At 42.7% G+C, this 19,060-nt stretch overlaps 1 long non-coding RNA gene across 7 annotated transcripts in view; it reads right to left on the bottom strand.

Annotated features, from left to right (window-relative positions):
• LOC105062151 (uncharacterized) overlaps positions 1 to 19,060 on the bottom strand; it is a 133,117-nt gene that overhangs the window by 1,089 nt on the left and 112,968 nt on the right. For all 7 annotated transcript variants that reach the window (XR_012510539.1, XR_012510538.1, XR_012510537.1 and 4 more), the window contains 2 exons: positions 17,386 to 17,483; positions 8,088 to 8,398 (listed from right to left, as the gene is read on the bottom strand). This is a non-coding gene — a long non-coding RNA (uncharacterized LOC105062151). The remainder of the gene's footprint in view (positions 1 to 8,087; positions 8,399 to 17,385; positions 17,484 to 19,060) is intronic.

Genomic DNA, 19,060 nt, shown 5'->3' with positions numbered 1-19,060 from the left:
TGCCGAGCATCGTTCCATGTCCCAGTCACCACATCGGCAGGTTTACGTGCCCATCTCACTCTCACAACCCTGAGATTACAGGTGCCATTGACCTCATTTGAAGATGAGGAAGCTGAACGTCTCAAAGGGGAAGATTCTTGGCCAATAAGTAGATAAGACAAGATCTGAACCCAATCAGTTGTCCTGTGCGGACTGTATTTTTTAAAGTGAGAAAATCTTTTCCTTTGCCATCATGTTTCCTCTATTCACTTATTAAGAAAAAGAAAACCGTTTCCTCGTGGAAAGAATGGTGGTGCATTTCAATCAAGTTTGTGTCTCAGTGATCACAAATGTAAAACATATAGCTTCTGAGCACCTCATGATTGCAATTAAATGACCCAAACTCTTTCCGACTTCTCAAACCACAATCCTCTCTTGCATGTGGAATTTGTGGAAGCTGGAAACTATGACACTGAGAGTAAGGATGCTAAATACTCTGTAAAACTGCAGGCAGGGCAGTCCCTCTCTTCCCCTCCCAGAGCAGAGGGATGGAAAGAGGGACGTAAGAGCAAGAACGGCAGCGTGGCCTCTTGGGATGGCATTTGGGGCGTTGGACCTGCTCTCCAGCAGCCACACGTGCCCGTGATATTCGTCTACAGGAGAGAACGAACATCCACAGGACCCCCACCGATGGCCACATGCCCCTCACAGATGCCACCCGTTTAGTGCTCATGCCCAGGTCACAGGGAACTGGAAGCTGTGGCTGTGCGGCTCAGGGGCACAGCGTTCTCACATCCAAGACGTCAAGTCTGACAACACAAAGTTGGTTCCGATGAACTAAACTCTCTACCTGGATTTCTCAAATATTCTGCTGGGAGCGTGTAGGTCACAGCAGCACTCTTTAAAACCCTTTTTCCCTCTCTCCTTTACTTCCCTCACCAACCACACCTATTTCAGCACCTCTCATCTCGCAAAATTCTCATCTTGCACAAAGACAATTGTTTTTCCCAATTAAAAATTTCTACTCCAAAGACACTGTTAAGAGGATAAAAAGATAAGCCATAGACTGGGAGAAATGCATCCACTGGGAAGAAATATTTGCCAAGCACATACCTGATAAAGGACTTGTATCCAAAATATACAAGGAACTCTTAAAATCCAGCACAGGAAAACAAACAACTGAATTAAAAAGTGGACAAAAAATCTGAACAGACACCTCACCAAAAATATATATACAGATGGCAAATACGTGTATGAAAAGATGCTCAACATTACATTGCAAATTTAGCTGCAAATTAAAACAGAAAGCTACCACTACACACCAATCTGAATGGCTAAAATCCAAAACACTGACAATACCAAGTGTATGCGAAGATAGGGAGAAACAGGAATTTTCGTTCATCGCTGGTGAGAATGCAAAACAGTGTGGACGCTTTGGAAGAGTGTTTGGCGGTTTTTTACAAAACTAAACATACTCTTACCATACAATCCAGCAATCACAATCCTTGATATTTATCCAAATGAGTCAAAAAATTGCATCCCCCTAAACACCCCTACACACAGAGATTTATAGCCGCTTTACTCATAATTGCCAAAAATTAGAATCAACTCGATCATCCACAGGTGAATGAGTTAAGTAGCGGTACAACTGAGCATGACTCAGCGATGTAAAGGAATGAGCTACCAAGCCACCAAAAGATGTAGAGGAACCTTAAAGGCACGCTGCTAAGTGAGAAAAGCCAGTCTGAAAAGGCTACGTACTGTATGATTCTGACTATATGACATTCTGGAAAAGGCAAAACTTACAGAGACAGTAGGAAGCCCCATGGTTTCCAAGGAGTGGCAGGCGGAGGGGGAGGAAGGATAAAGACCTGGAGCAGAGTGCGTGTTTAGGGCAATGGAACTATTCTGTATGATACCGTGATGGTGGATACACGACAGTGTGCATTTGGCAAAACCCACAGGACTTTGCAAAACAAAGAATGACTCTAATGTAAACTATGGATCTTGGTCAGAGTATCAGGATTGGATTCTCAGTTGTCGTAAAGGCGCCCACCAGTGCCAGAAGTCAATAACAGGGGAGACTCGGAGAAGGGGGTGGAGTATGTGGGAACTCTGTTCATTCTCCTTATTTTCCCTACAAACCTAAAACTGCTCAATCACATATAGTCTATAAATGTTTTTAAAAATTACTTTCCATTCCACATAGAAGTGGCCACTGGCAGCACCCCCACCCCGAACCCCTACGGCAGTTGTGGGTGCCAGAGGACCAGAAGGCCAGGAAAGATGTGTCCTTGTCCTCCCCACGTGGATTGTGACCCTCTCTCTTTCTTCCTGGCCATCATTCTGTTTACTTGGGGTTAATTTCCACCCTTTCCCTCTGGTTATTCTTCTGCCCACGTCACAGAGCCCTGTGCTATGTGGGAAATTAGGTGGCCTCGTGAGAGGCCCAGAACACAGACAGTCCTCTCATCCCCAAGTGGGGATCTTCACGGAGAACTTCAGCAGAACATCCTAGCAGGTGACAGAGGCTGCTCCACGGGAAAATGATGACCTGAAGGTGATGACAGTGTTCCCAAAAGGATACCTTGCAAAAGAGCTCAGAACTGACTGCAGGGTCTCCAGGCGTCCAGACGAAGGCCTGACCTGAACAGAAACCAGGGGCAAGGTGGGCCTTGAGGGAAAATGACCCTCCCTGCTTTGACTGATTGTCCAGAGAAATTGTTCTTCTGAACCTGTCCCTTCGTTTCCTCCTTTGTGAAGGTTTTGTCACAAAAATGACACTCAGAGTCCAGGTCTCTCCAGACCTTCTTGAGTCTTATTCAGAAAGGTCCATTAGGAAAAATCTACTTGGGCAATCCCTGAAAGCAGTCCACATTAAAGTGTAGTCGGCCCTCCACATCCATGGGTTCCACATCTGTGAATTCAACCAACCAGGGATCGAAACTATTCAGAAAAAAATTCCAGAAAGTTCCGAAAAGCAAAACGTGAATTTGCCACCTACTGGCAACTATTTACATAGTATTTACATTGTTTCACAACTAGTTATGAAGCATTTACATTGGGCTAGGTAATAGAAGTAATCTAGAGATGCTGTAAAGTGTACGGGAGAAGGTGCACGTGCACAGGTTGTATGCAAACACTGGGCCACTTCATAAGGGACTTGAGCGTCCGTGGGCTGGGTATCCCTGCAGGGAGGCGGGTCCTGGAATCAGTCCCCCGCGGATACTGAGGAACAACCGTACTCAGGATTTTCTGAAACAGGACAGAACTTAAAATAAGCTACGTAATGAAATCCTCCCAAAAATCTGTGTAGGAGACTCGCAAGTAATTACAACCAACAGAGTGTACCAAGCCCCAGATACAGATCATCAGTCCTCCGCAGTTGGGTTCAAAAATAACATCTCTTAGCTACAAGAGTTCCCTTCTTGGTTTTAAGAGTTAAACATGCAAATAACCTCCTGTCCCGCCCCTTACGTTCTAGGGTTAAATTTTTCCCAAGGCTCTGAACACCCTTACCGTTCTTGTCTGATCACTGTCAGTCTGCCAAACCACTGGGGATGAAATGTTTACAATGTAGTCCATACGTTTTTCGTTTATCGTTTTGCCATCTGTTCATGGAAAACCGTCAGCACCAGCACATACATGCACACTGTCCTGTAGGCTCCCACCACCCAGGCAGTAAACACCAGCAGACGTTTGGCAACTATTAGCAGTAGACGACCTTTCCTTGCTTAGACGCCGGAATGCCCTAGATTAGACAGGACGCCAAATCAGTGCACACATCCGACGGAGAAAACCATTTTTCTCCTAGACCTCAATTAAAATAAAAAATGTAAAAATGCATAACTGGGATGTTTTTTAAAAGACATCTTTCTTATAAGAAATATAACTATGATATTTCAGAGCAATTTCTACTGATTTACAATATTTAGCCTGGATACATGCCCTTCACAATTTTCAAATTGTTATGTCGAAGATTTCTTTACTTTTACCAGTAAGAAAGAGTATTAATTTACTTCATGCTTCCTGAGTGCCTGCTTTGGGATTACTGCTCATTACATCCTTCTTGTAAACATGCAGAGAATTCTACAATCCCCTTAAAATACGGTAACTCTACCGAGAGTGTTCTGTGATAACCCCAATTTAAATGTACGCTTCTCTGGGTTTTGATCTTTCATATTATTAAAGATTCATCCCTTTCATTATAGATTTGATTTAAATTTCAGCTGAACTTTTCTGAATGTAAAGCAAAGGCTGATCTAAATAAGGTTGAGCAGCGTGCATTTGTGGGACTGCTGACCTAGCTGACCCAAAAAAGGAACAAATTGGGAAGAGATGGTTAGTCCTAGGTCTACTGAATCTTGACTAGATTTAAGCAAGTTATTACTTCTCTAACAGAATCTCAAATAAAAACAGGAATATGATACTTTCCTAGAGTAATCGTTCATTTCCTGGGTTGGTTCATTCAGCCGGATAATGTCTGGTCCTAATGAGGCCTGCAGTGGGGATTTGAACTCAAATGGACCAGCTTGCTTTGCACCAAGAAAACCTCCCTTGATTGCCCCTGTTAAGCCTCTCAAAGATGTAACATTTTTTTGTTGCCATGGATACCAGAGAAGTATGGGTGGATCTGCACGAGTCCATAATCACTTATCACTTCTGGAAAAATCAACCAGAACTTCAAGCCATACTGAAAGTGATCCATAGCATCATTTTGAATAGGAACAAATGTGCCTTCCTCCTACATTGCAATAAAAATTCTGAACGCTGAAGCTCACCGTCACGTGTCGGAGCCTGCCTTACCCACCACGTTTACGCATATTCGCGGAACAGAGTAAAGTCACTCAATGCCATGACTATCTTCACTTTCAGTTCTAAATCCAACTGAAAGAAGTTTATTGCAAAAAAAAAAAAAAAAATGTTTTTTTTTCTAATCTACTAGGGTTGTATCTTGATTTTGGCCAGAGAGACAAAAGAGAAAATTAAAACATTAGGAGATTCTTTTTATAATCAAGCAGAGAAATACTTCTGCCAAAAGCCCTACAGTGTAAAGACAAAAGCAGGTGATTAATATGAAGGCACCATTTACTGAAAATATGAACATCACTAAATTAATATATATTTTTAAGCTCTAGCCATGAGCCAAGCACTCAAGTTACTAAAGGAAATTCAAAATGTGCTTTTTTCAAAAAGCTTACACTCTGCTTAGAAAAGTGAGGCATGTGTACCAAAACACCTTGTGAACAGCAGAGAAAGTGCTTCATCGTGTTCTGGAAAAGATAGCACAGATAAGTACTATGCAGATGATGAAGCAGAAGGATCTTTGTGGACTAAAGTAATCAAAGAAAAGCTTCCTGGAGATGAGGTAGACTTGATTTGATTCTGAGGTAAATAAAGGAACAGGTACTCCAGGTCAAAGGAGGTTGCTTACTTTAGTTAGGATGCTAAGGGAAACTGCTCTGAGCAGATGGCGTTCGAGCTGAGACCTAAATTACGAGGAGTCAACCTGCAGGCGCCAGGCAGAGGGAACAGCAAGGGTATATGTATGACCTTAGGAGAAAAAGAGTTCATGTTCATTTTCAAAGACAGAAAGGAGGCCAGTATGGCAGGTGCACAGTCAGGCAGGGAGAGGGGTGTAGGGTGAAGCTGAAAAAGCAGGCAGGGACGGATTCAGACAACTGTCTTCCACCACAGTAAGGGATCGGCCTTTTATTTTAGTTCCAGTAGAAAGTCAGTGAACTACTTTAGATTTGGATAAGGGATTCAGACAGGGAAGTTAAGCGATGTCATGTATATTTTTAAAAGATCCCTGTGGTGGCCCTGAGAAGAATGGGTGGTGACGGAAGAGGCAGGAACAGAAGCAGGGAGATGGCTAGGAGGGTCCTGATACAGGCTGGGGCCAGGGAGGCAGCAGCAAGACTAAGCGAAGCAAAAATGCCTCCAGACAAAAAACACCTCCAGGACTGGCAAGGAACTGTGACGCCAGAGGAGGGAGGAGGGAAGACGAAGAACAAGGATGACATCTAGTCTTTTCACTCATGCAGTTCTGGGGGTGGTGAACCTGGGGAAGACTTGAAAAAGGAGAATTGGGGGAGGAAAGGGTGGGGGGGAAACCAGGAGTTTCTTATTAGACATGATAATTTTTTGTGCCTGTTCTATGTTTGCATGGCTCATGCATAGGAAATGTGATAGCAAGGGATTAACCACTCAGGTGTTTATTTTTCTCATGTAGCAAAGAGCCCAGGGAGGGGTTGGAAGCTGGGGGCTGGCAGAGCTACTCAAAGCCCCCTTTCCTGTTCTGCTCAAGTACCAAAAAAGAACTGCCTTTCATTCTCATGGCCACCCCGTGATTACAATGTGTGCTCTATCTGGAGCTTCTGGTCCATGTTTCTGGCAGGAATAAGAAGGACACCAAATGAGGGAGGACGTGTGTCTATATCAAGACTGGAAGTTTCCCAGAAATCTCCAGCAGACTTTGATTGACATCTCCCATGACAACCCATAGCTGCAAGGGAGTCTGTAAAAAATGTAGTTCTTAGCTGGGCATATTGTTACCCCAAATAATATTGGGGTTCCATTGGGGAAAGTGGATACTGGGAAGGTAGCCAGCTGTGTGAGCCACAAAATCCAAGTACAAAGAAGACAGCTGGTATTAGGTGTCTGGAGTCCGGGCAGCAGTTACAGATACCACAAATAGTCATCAGCCTGCAGAGGGAATTTAGTGCCATGGGACTCAGTGAAATGAGTTAGGCAAAAAGTCAAGAAAGAGAAGAGGACTACAGACTGAGCCTGGAAACCTTTCAACATTCTCAAGTCCAATAAAGGAGGCAGCAAAGACAACTGAAAGGAGAAGTCAGAAAGACAGAGAGAAAACCAGAAGAATGTGCTGGACGCTGCTGAGAAGTCACGTCAGTGAGGTCAGAGGAGGCGCCACTGGATTTGGCAACACAGAGGTTGTTGGTAACCAGGAAAAGAGTAGTTTCATTGCAGTAATGAATCCAAGGGCCAGGTTGGAGAGGATTAAATAGTGGCCAGAAAGCAAGAAAGGGAGGCTGAGTATAGACAATTATAACTAAGAAGTTTTGCTAAAAAAAAAAAAAAAAAAAAAAGGAGATAAAGCGATAACAAAGGCTACGTGACTTCAAGAGTTGTTGCTGGTCGGCTTGCTTTCCTGCTTGCTCTGTAAATGGGAGACACTAGAATATGCTTCTCTGCTATTGAAAGACCTTGAATTCCAAGTCGAGAGGCTGAGATTTGATTTTGGAGGCATTGCAAGTTTTTAAGCCAGGAGATGACATGATGAAGTCAGTGTTTTAGGAACATTCGTCTGGAAAGAGCTGCTCATAAATTGTGTAAAATTGGAAAAGTATACATAGCAATGAGAAGTGCTGGATGTCACCCAGAGGGAACCGACTAATGCAACAGAAAATGGCCCTAAAGAGGATCCCGAGGTAAGTCAGCTGTGAGTCTTCCAATGGCTAAAGAATGGGCCCCAGATGGGGCATTCAGGATTGATGCCTCTCCAAACCGCAAAATTAAAGCTTAAAGTCCGTCTCCGAGAGGCCGCCGTAAAAACTCCAAACACTGTAAAGTATCTGAGGATAAAATATTGGAGTCATCACTAAAATCTGCTAAATATTAAATGGATGAATGTGTTGGATCAGCACTTATTTTTATTCTTATAATTTATAGAGCTGTGTAAACGTATATGGTACTTTATAGAACATAAAGCACAAAAGACAGAATTCCTGTCCTGTGAAGTTTATAGTCTCTTTCAGACATAAACTAAAACACTGGATGATGACCCTGAAATATTTTCTCCAGCCAAAGCGATCAGAGAAGACGTGAGCACGGCCAAACAATGGATCGATGTTTCTTTCACACATGCCGGTGCACAACCCCAGTAGAAAACCTTGTTACAGACGGGGGTTACTTACCAAGTCCTCTTTTATCTGTGTTGCATATACATTCTGAAATATTTGGGAAAAGAAAATGGGTTTATTTTCATTGTTACTTCTCTGATAACAATTGGAATTTATTAAAAGACTCAGATCACAGAATAAGGATGGTAGAACCATAGCAATCAAGTGGCCCAACCAACTCACTTTTCAGATGGCACTGATGACCAGCAAGGTGAAGGTGAAGTCGTTCCCACAAGGTCATTGCCACAAGGTCATTCCACCAATTACCGTCACTGGAACTTGCACATGAGAACAAGGCACAGTTCGTTCTCCTCCCCGTTCCTCCACCAGAAGCAAATTCGCTCAGAAGTTCCATTTGTTGATTTCCTCGTTGATTTTCATGGAAACCGTGTGACTCCTGTACGCTGTTTCCTCTGAGAGTCATCCACATTGTGCTGCACTGTGACAACAGCATCAGGGAAGGAGATCAGAGGCCACCTCCTAAGGTCCAAATCCTAGATTCCAATAGCGCAGAATCAAAACTTGGCCAGATTTAACATGGAGCCATCTTTGACAGAAGGCTTTTCTGTTTCTTGAGTCCATTTTAAAAGCTTTTTTCTCCCCCTACAAACCAGGTGGTGCTCACTCTCACCAGTCACATTCAAATCAGCCTAAAACATAGAGAAAACCTGCCGTTTGTGGGATTTAGGTGCCTAGAACAGCCACCTACAGAAAACAGCATATAATACATGGTAGATTAATTGACTGTGAAATTACAGTTTAAGCAACAAAGCTTTTTAAAGTGTTAGGGATGTAAAGGAGCATGTACACAAGCTGACTTTCATTCCTCGTCGAAGGGAAAATGGTTTGCCTCTTCCCTGTGCTTTCTTTCCTCCTTTCTCTTCTTAAATGTCTTCCAAGCACTTGCTCTGAGATCATTTCATTTATAAAGCTTTCCTAAACACCACTGCTTGAAAGGGGAAATCTATGTGTAGAAGTGCTGAATGATTCCTAGCTAAAGTGAGCTGCAGTGGTTTCTGCGGATGTTAAAAGCTAATAAAGCATTGTACACGTCAAAGGTATTGTATTAATGTTATTACGATGAATAAGGAAGGTGAATGGTCGTTACCGGTGGGCGGCTTGGTAACTGCACTTTACTGCAAAGGACAACAGAGAAAATTAATCCAGCCCAGTTCATCTGGAAAATGAGGAAACTGAGGGCTAATAAGGTGAAGTGATTTGTCCAGGACCCCACAGCTAGTGAGAGGCTGAGCTGGGGACAGAGCCTCACAAAGTGTGAGGAATTATAAAACCACATCCCCAAGGAATGTCTCTCGTGCGATGCCCTCAGGTCTCGGCACGATACCTCCCACCAAACCGCACCTGTCAGATCCCTTAGTCTTGCCCAAGAGGAGCTTACGGGTCAGTGACGGAAGGTGTGTAGGACTTGAGCCAACCTCCAAGAAAGGCTGCCCAAAGCTAAAGCCGGGAGAGATGCGGCAACTATTTGGGGAAAGGAATGCTGTTAGAATATTTATTCCATGATATTTAGCCCACGAACACAGAAATATAGGGAACATAAATGCACTCAGTCACATTCAAAAAATATTTTTAAAAGCTCAATTTTCAAAATGTTCTTTTTTCCCATTTCATCGGAATTTCACCGCAGGCCCGATTTGGCTTTTCTATTCTGAACACAGTATTGGGGTCCTACAGGATAGGCATTTGCTAGGGTACCAGTATAATGATTGTGCTGATGAAGTCTATTTGTTAGTGGATTTACTATGATCTGTTGTCTCCTTTGTAGCATCCAGTAAAGGTTAGGATGCCAAATTTTTCAGCAAGACAGGTGGAATTTTTTGTATGCAGAATAAGAGAATTCATTACAAATTTAACATCCAGCAGGGAGGGTATAGCTCAAGTGGTAGAGCACATGTTTAGCATGCATGAGGTCTTGGGTTCAATCCCCCGTACCTCCTCCAAGAATAAATAAATAAACCTAATTACATCCCCCCACCAAAAAAAAAAAAATTTAACATCCAGCTACAAAATATTTACCCCCCCACACTCCCCTCAAATTTTAGGTTTTCCAAAATATTGTCAACTCCGAGACTAGTTACAGATGTGATAATGGGGTCAAGCAGAAGAAACTGCTCCCTGTGGGTGGTCTTCCTCACTGGGACACTTGGGCACCAAATTCCAAAGAAAGATTGGCTTTTCTCCTAGCAACAGGGTACTCCTCCAAGGCAGTTTCTATATAAACCAGGTGAGAACCCTCACGATGGCAGGAATAAGGTTTCTGAACGCTCCAAATTTGCAGGGAAAGGGAGATGACAAAGCTCAACCTCAGAATTTTCCAACCAGATCAAGTAACAATAGTGGTCATTTATTCATCTGGTCAGGAAGTATTTATTGAGTGGCTACTCCAAGCCAGGCACTGTTCTAGGTGCGAGAGCGACAGCAGTGAACAAACAGACCAGGAAACTGAGCAAATATCAAGTATGTCAGAGGATAAAAATTACTACGGAAAGAAAAGAAATAAAGTGAGAGAGAGAGAGACAGGGACTTGGGAGGACGAGCCAGTTTGTAATTTTAAATAAGGTGTCCAAGGAAAGCCTTAGTAAAAAGGTGACATTTGAGTCAAGCCCTGTAGGATGTGGGTGAGTGAACCAGACAACCATCTGGGACAACAGCAGGGGAAAGAGCAAGTTCAAAGGCCCTGAGGCAGGAGCAGACCCGACATGCCGGAGGAATTGCAAGGAAGCCGGTGTGGCTGGAATGGTGGAGAAGAGAGGAGATTTAGTAGGTGGTGAGGACAGAGAGAGAAACTGCGGGGTCTTGGAAATCAGAGGAAAGACTTTTACTCTGAGTGACATGATCTGACTTACATTTTAAAAGGTTTATTCTGGCTGCTGTGTTGAAAATAGACTGAATAGGGGCTGAAGAAGAGGGGAGTGGAGGTAGGGTAGGGAGACCGAGTGGGAAGCTATTGCATGATTGTGACTCAGACCACGAGGGGAGCAGTAGTGACAGAGAGAATGATGGGTTGTGGATATGTCTGCAGATCAAGTCAGTAAGATTGGCAGATAAATTGGATGTAAAAGAAAGAAGTCAAAGACTTCAAGGTTATGAACCTAAATAGCTGGAAGGATGAACTGAAATGCAAAACACAAAGAGAAGCAACAACAGATGATCAGAAGTTCAGTGTGGGGTGTGTTAAATCTTGAGTTGCTTCTCAAATGTTCAAATAAAAATGCTGGGTGTAAGGACCTGGACATGCAGGTCTAGAACTGGAGGAAGAGATTGGGCTAGAGATACAAACGTCACTCACTAATAAAAAGTTCTCCCCCTGCTGACCCCACTTCCATGCTGTCTCCTCATGTTCAGAACTTGTTTATTCCTTCACACCCTTTGAATAAAGGGAGCTCTACTCCTACAGAATTGTCATTCAGTGTTTGTCTTCTTGCAGAAATGTCTTATTTCAGGACTCAAGTGAGCAACTGGAAAAGGAAATTATTACTGTTCAAGTATTTCTAGAACCAGAGTTTTAAAGGTTTTCTCCATTAATCATGAAAGAACCTTGAAGGAGACTCTTTGAAAAGAAAAAACTAAGGAATTCTCTGGCAGAAATATTACAGAATTTAATTTGTGACTTTCCTTATGGTAATTTTGTGAGACATTCTGCACATTTCATTGCTGTGGTGAGGTGGGAAGCCCTGAACCAGAGGCATTATCTTGCTTTTGTGCTTCTGTAAAACAACTAGCTTATCCCTAACTCCTGATTGGTCCATAAGGCTCACTCCTAATTGGTCCATTTCTAAAACCTCATTTGCATAAATGTTGCAAAGTCTTGACTGGAAGCTTACATAAGCCTATGTAAACCTGCAGACTGGGTCCAGAGCTTGGGGTGTTAACTCCTCTGGTCCCACCAGCATAATAAACCTGAGTTCTCCAACCCTCTGAGTGCTGCATGGACTCTCGCCAGGATCCAGGTTGCTGTCACAACTGAGCTGTGACACTGAGCTGTAACACACTTTGCTGCAACAGCAGCACTGGAAACGTCCAGTTGGCCATATTTTGCATTGTTATCAGAAGTTGCCTATAAACTCAGTTTCCTCAATATAAAATCTTATTTCTTTTAACTAGCTTCTAAAATTTAGGATGCGTTATTGCTACACTGGTATTTTAAGATCTGAGAAGACTGCCTCTGGTCATCTGGGCTGCACACTTGCTTCCCTTTAAAAATGTGACGATCCAGAAATCTATCTGTAGCCTCTCTTCCAAAGCTCTCCTAATCTACCTGGGATGAAACTTTAAGGAGGAGACTCTCTCCACACCAGACTAAGATACTATTAAGGAGTCAATAAACCAATATTAGAACCACTATTTTCTATTGATTTTTGCAAAAATTGAGGTTTCTGTCTGTCTTATATTGATTAGACACAGCACACCACCCACTCAGGAATCGGCCCTGCTATACAAAGGCAAGAATTCTTCCTGGACTTGGAGTCAGAAGTAGTCTGTTCTGGCCAAAATAATGCCTTTTGCTTGATTTGTAAACTGAAACTTCTCTACTCCCATTCTCAATTAATTAAAAACATAAGGAAACATATTTAACAAGCTCACTCAAAAAACACCCCTACATGTAAGTAAAATATATCTTTCTAACTTACCCTGATTTTCTTCTTATTTAAGAAGACATGACTCCTGGAGCAGAGTTCAGCAAGTTTTTCTGTAAAGGGCCAGGTAGGACACACTGTAGGCTTTATGAGCCATAAACTCTGTGACAACTGCTCAGCTCTGCCATTGCAGCACCAGAGCCCAGCCATGAGATACTCTGTAAATAAATGAGCGTGGCTGTGGTCCAATGAAACATCATTCACAAAACCAGGCAGAGGGCTGGATTTGGCCTGCAGGCCATAGTTTACTGACCCCACCTCTAGAGCTTAGGCCTGACTAAGGCTGTTTTATCCTTACTTCCACAGATACAAAACTCTGAGTCTTCAGAAAACATATACTGAACTGACTGCTTATTTATAAATTCTGGATAAATTAAAGTTACAGATGAGAGACTATTAAATAAGAAACACCAGTAAAATCATTTATAGTAAATAAATAGTCCTACTAATAGCCTACCATGGGCCAAAAAAATCATTTACCCAAACAGTGTGGAGTATCCAACAAGAAACCTCATACAAAGAAAACAAACAAAAAAAGCATATGTTTATGATATCTTCTGCCAGAATAACAAATACAACCGCTATATTTAAAACAGATTTCCAAATTTTAGGAATTTACCTACATGCTACAGTTTTGCTCAACCACAATATTCTTAGCCTGTAAAAAAGAGATGCTAGAAATAGTATTTGGGGATTTTAAAACAGATATTCAAATTTTAGTGACCATAGATAAGGACTTAAAACACCAGTGAATGGAAACAGCCTAAATGTCCATCAACAGGTGACTGGATAAAGAAGGGGTGGTATATTTATACAATGGAATACTACTCAGCCATAAAAACCAACAACATAATGCCATTTGCAGCAACATGGATGCTCCTGGAGAATGTCATTCTAAGTGAAGTAAGCCAGAAAGAGAAAGAAAAATACCATATGAGATCGCTCATATGTGGAATCTAAAAACAAAAACAAAAACAAAACAAACAAACAAACAAACAAACAAAAACAAAGCATAAATACAGGACAGAAATAGACTCATTGACAGAGAATACAGACTTGTGGTTGCCAGGGGGGCGGAGGGTGGGAAGGGATAGACTGGGATTTCAAAATTGTAGAATAGATAAACAAGATTATACTGTATAGCACAGGGAAATATACACAAAATGTTATGGTAGCTGACAGAGAAAAAAATGTGACAATGAGTGTGTATATGTCCATGTATGACTGAAAAATTGTGCTGAACACTGGAATTTGACACAACATTGTAAAATGATTATAAATCAATAAAAAATGTTTAAAAAACAAAACAAAACAAAACAAAACAAAAACACAAGTGAGTGCTTCAGACTGGAATCCTAAAATTCCTACAACAGCAGAATCACAGGAATGGAACAGGGTCTCAGATTCTCTGAGTGTGTGATTCTTGAATGAGGTGTTGGAACTCTTCCCTACTGAAACACTACTTGTGTATCAGTGCTCACAAATTTGGGGGTCACAGCCCATCCCCAAGACTGTAGTAGCCAGTCTCCAAGACAGTCTCCAATGAGCCCCACCACCTGGCGTCGTCCCTTCCCACCTTGTACCAGGGCTAGGCTGTGTGACCAACAAAACAAAGCACAAGTGATGGCACGTAACTTCTGAAATTACGTTCTGAAAGACACTGCAGCCTCTATCTTGGTTGCTCCGTCTGGTTCTACTCTTAGCTTACTTGCTCAGTGTGTCCACTGTCAAATCATGACCTTGTTGTGAAGGGGCCCCAGGGGTGAGGCACTGAGCCTCCTGCCAACATCCACATCCTCAGAAGACTGGAGTCTGGTCAGTGGTTTGACTGCAACCTCCTGAGAGACCCAGGGCCAGAACCACCCAGCTGAGAAATATGTGAGATAACAGATGTTTGTTACTTTAATACACTAACCAATGGAGTAATTTGTTACACAGACTCACTGACATCTAATATGCAAAGTGGTTTACATAAAAACAGATTGTGATTCATCTGCAGTCAGTATAGAAAAGACCGATCATGCTCAAAAGCAGACAAGAAATAAAAGTCTCTTCAGGTATTACAACCAGACCCTGAAAGGTGCCCCACTGACGAGGTCCAGCCATCACCCGTGAATGTGAGCTCAAGTAACCAAAATTTGAGGCTATACTTCCTGCTCAGGCCATGTCCTGGCCCTGAAATCCCATCTTCCTTCTTCCTTCCTTCTACCTAGGTCAACGTGTAGACTTCATTCGTTCTTCATGGCCCAGCTCAATTCCTTCCCAAAACTTTTTCAAACCTCACCAGCACCAGCATGGCTCTATCTTTCTCAACATCTATTGCACTGGATTCTATACCACAGAGTAGGGCTACTAACGAGGAATTAGTTCAATCTCCCAAAGTACTTTGAGAACAGAGCATGTTTTTTAAAATAATCCTCTACTTCTCACTTCACCCCCATCCTTATTTCCTGATATTCATTTATTAGCAACAGGACCCTCTCTCACGACCATTTTAGCAATTCTCAGGTGTGCTCTATGCTAGATACTGTATCTGACAGTCATCATCAATTTTCAGTCTCTTCCCAGGTCCCCCCCCTGGATTCTGGGTCACCAAGGCTGAAAACTGTAGTTCCCAGACTCCCTTGCAGCTATGATTCTGGATATACTTTAGGTTCTGCTAGTAAGACATATGAGATCTGGAAGGTAGACAAGAAGTGGAATACTTGTTTTTTCACTTGTGATTGGGGAGAAACAGGCCCCAGCCAACATGAGCACTGGCAGCCCACCAGCTTCAAGGCTGCAAGGAAGTCACAAAGGCAGTAATGATGGCAGTAGCAGCAGTTTTCTGGCCTCAGGTCACGGCTCAGGCATGGTCCAAAAGTCCAGAGGCAGCCCCGCCTCCAGGCCTTTCAATGATTTTGTAAGCAGTAACTCCCTTCCGGGGTAGGATGCCCCGTAGGTCTCTGTTGCCTGCATCGAACCATGACTGGTGTATGTACCATGCAGCTTTCTTTCTTTAAGCCTCTGCTGACCAACCGTTACTTTTTTAAATTTTATTCACTCATTCACAACTCAGAATGGACATTTTCTGAGTGAACAGGTAAGTAGAGAAGAAAAGAATGTCTCAAAGGAAAGATAATGATGTTTGGTTGCGATAACACGCTTGTAGGTTCTCCAGGTGGCGATAACCAACAGACAGTGGAATCTAGGCTCTGCAGTGAAGGACAGGGGTCCAGAGCTGCCTTCAGTACTCTGTGGCTAGGGACATGTCAGCGGAAGGGAGCAGCTCTCACTGTTTGTTGACTGCCTTAACTGAACCAGGGCAAATGCACTCATGACACTGATGAAGTAGAAACAATGAGAAAGGGCGAAGAGGAGAAAGAACGTGAGGGTTAACCCTAACTTCTTCCTAAATGCTTGTCAGTGGGGAAAAAAAACCACAGCTTTATTACCAGAGAATCTCCAGCAACATTTCAGTAGCTTCTATAGTACTTTAAGGTCAATTTAAAAGCGTCGAATCATTTTCAACGCCTCTGCTTGCTTCAGCAAAATCACGAAGGAAAAAAGAAGTTATTAGCAGAACTTCCTCGGACCGGACTTCTAAAAAACTTGGGCCATCAAACTCACTCCAGCAAAGCCCTTCTGAACTCCAAGGAGGCACAGAAAATTGCCGCTACTTAAATGTTTAGTGTTAATTAAAACTGGCATATTTGTTTTCAATCACATTTATGAGAGCGTGGAATTACATTTTTAAGTGTTATGTGTATACTTGATCCAACAGCAGTGCCTCAACTACAATCAAAGTACGTGGGACATTTATGTCCGTTTTTACAGCATTTGGATCAGAATTTTATTATTTTAAATGATTATAAATGTTTATGGTGGCTGTAGCGTCATCGGATTGTTACTAATGTTAACAGTGCTGGGGCGCCCAGAGCTGACTGTGAAGCATGTATCCACGTACAGCATTTTCTCTGTGTGAAAACACGATTTTCTTCATACACTGTGACACACTGCACTCAGACTTGGGCACTGCCTCTACTTTTCTGCACATCTCCCAGAGAACTTAGAAGAGTCTGGGGTCCAAAAAGGCATCTAACATTTTCTTGTTGCTCAGCAAGATGCGTCAGCGTGTGTACGCTGGTAAAAAACACTTTGCATCTGAAAAACGAGTGATTCTTGACTTGATAACACTGCCCTCTTCCAAATGTTTTTCATTCACGTCCTTCTACAAATCAGATGGTTTCCTGAACCCAAGGACATTCCCTGGTGAGCCACGGGATACTAAAATTATGAGTCTGGTAGAGAATAAAGCGGCTTCCCCAGGTAACCTCCTCTTCCTCCACTGTCTCTACTCTAACTGACCTGGTGTCACGGCTCTCTGAGCCTGTGTGCTGGCCCACAATGAGGTGTCACTGCCTCATTGTCACCCGCCTCTGTTAACCAGTCATGCATCCACCATCATGCATTAAGGACCCACCATATGCCAAGCACCGGTAAGGCAGCAGAGCATGTGGTTAAGAGAACAGACTGTGAAGCCAGACTACTTATGTGACCATATCCTAGCTCCACCTGCTACTAGCTGGGGGGCATGGAAAAAGTTACTTAACCTCTCTGGACCTCAGTTTCCTCATTGATACAATGGAGACTAACTTAGTACCTACTTCACAAGGGTATTTTAAGGATTAGAACAGCTAACATGCATCTTTTAGGATAGCACCTAGCGCACAGACAATGCTCAATAAATAGTGCTCGTCTTGGGGATACAAAACTGATTAAGTAACCTACCCTCAGGGAAATCCCAGTCTAGTAAGGAAAGCAGACTGGAAGCCGTTACTTACAGCACAGGTGTTATGACAAAGGGAAGCACCGGGGGAGGATGTAGCTCAGAGCGCGTGCTTAGCATGCACGAGGTCCCGGGTTCAGTCCCCAGTAGCCCCTTGAAAAATAAATAAATAAACTTAATTACCTCCCCAATCAAAAATAAAACAAAAATCTTGCAAAAAAAAAGGGAGGGGGGAAGCACAGACAGAGCAAAATGTTTAAATTAGGCTGAAAGCCTTGGGAGAATTTCTACAGGGACCAAACAAAAAGCATGGAGAAGACATCACAGCCAGAGACGGCATCACGAAAGCCTGGAGGCAGAAGGCTGAACAACTGCCCGAGGAATGGCCAAAGCTCCAGCGCAGCGGGAGAGGCCGAAGCCCGAGGGGCTGATGATGACATGCCACCCTGAAGGGATGTGGACTTGAACAATAAAGTCAGAGGCTCCACCGAATAACTTGCATTTTGAAAAGATCGTTATGGCCTTAGGATAGAAATTGAACATGTGTCAGGCAGCTCCAAATTTCAACACCTGCAGAAAAGGAGAGGAAACCACCACCCTACGTGCTTTCCCATTATCTGTTGTCACCGCACCCAGTACGGCTTTGTCCGGGACCCGCTCCTTGCTCTGCCACCAAGCCAGCCTTAGTACCCTCAATGACGTTTCCTCAAAAGAATGGCTGTAACACTACACGCGGACTCCAGATCCCACTATGAGTGCTACAGCTAAAGAGAACGTCAGACCATCCATATGTGATCAGCTCTACTAGAAAATTAGTAATGCGGCAGCCTTCATTGTTCTATTAAATTTTCCTCATTCATGATGTGAATCTGCCCAGAGATACAGATGAGAATCATAACTCTATTTTTAACTTCCCGTTCTTCCCAAGTGAAAACAGGTTAATTACATTTCAGAAGTAACCTTTTCCTTCCTTTAGATTGGTAATGGTGTCAAATAATTTCATAATGGATAATAAAATTCCCATTAGTGTTATGAATTATATTAGTATGAATCTTTTCCAAAGTCTTAAAATGTTTTAGCTGATATTTTAACTGGTTTAAAATTATAGGGTAAAGTACTTTTTAAAAAATATTCTCGCATGGTTCAATCCCGTGAGCAGTTAACCCCTTAGGTCAAGTTCTCCCTTATATATTTAGTAATTCTACGTTTGATGCCTTCTCACTTCCGTTCCTGTATATTTTGGAACAGATCTTTACATTACAAAGCCAAGACAATTGTCCAAGGAGGTTCCTTACAACTCAGAACACTATGAATACCTCCTAGAACAGTGCATGTTAGGTGCAGAAAAGAACTGCTCCCAAACCAAGAGATGAAATTTAAATGTCCTTTGCTATGAGTCTGTTTCTAGTCTCTCATTACAACTGCTACCTGTCCCTAAAAGCCATCCTTTCTCAACAAAATGCTGCCCTACTCAAACTTTGCTCCTCATGAGTCCCATGCCTCCCTCTGAATGTCACAAATACTCCGATGGCAGTTGTTTGAATTACTCTCCACAGCTCCGTGGCGTTCAAGTGAGTAGACTTGGACCGTGACCACATGACTGCAAAGCATTTATCTGAGAAGGAAAAACTCAGTCAGCCCCTAAGACATTTAATTCTCTCCATGACAAGTAACAAGATATATCAAACTTTTTATTAATGTTATAGAATCAATATGGTGAAGCTAGATCC

The sequence above is a fragment of the Camelus bactrianus genome, chromosome 12 (genome assembly GCF_048773025.1).
Source record: "Camelus bactrianus isolate YW-2024 breed Bactrian camel chromosome 12, ASM4877302v1, whole genome shotgun sequence".
Taxonomy (NCBI): Eukaryota; Metazoa; Chordata; class Mammalia; order Artiodactyla; family Camelidae; genus Camelus; species Camelus bactrianus.
The sequence above is the reverse complement of the archived record's forward strand: the minus strand, read 5'-3'. Positions and strand labels throughout refer to the sequence as shown.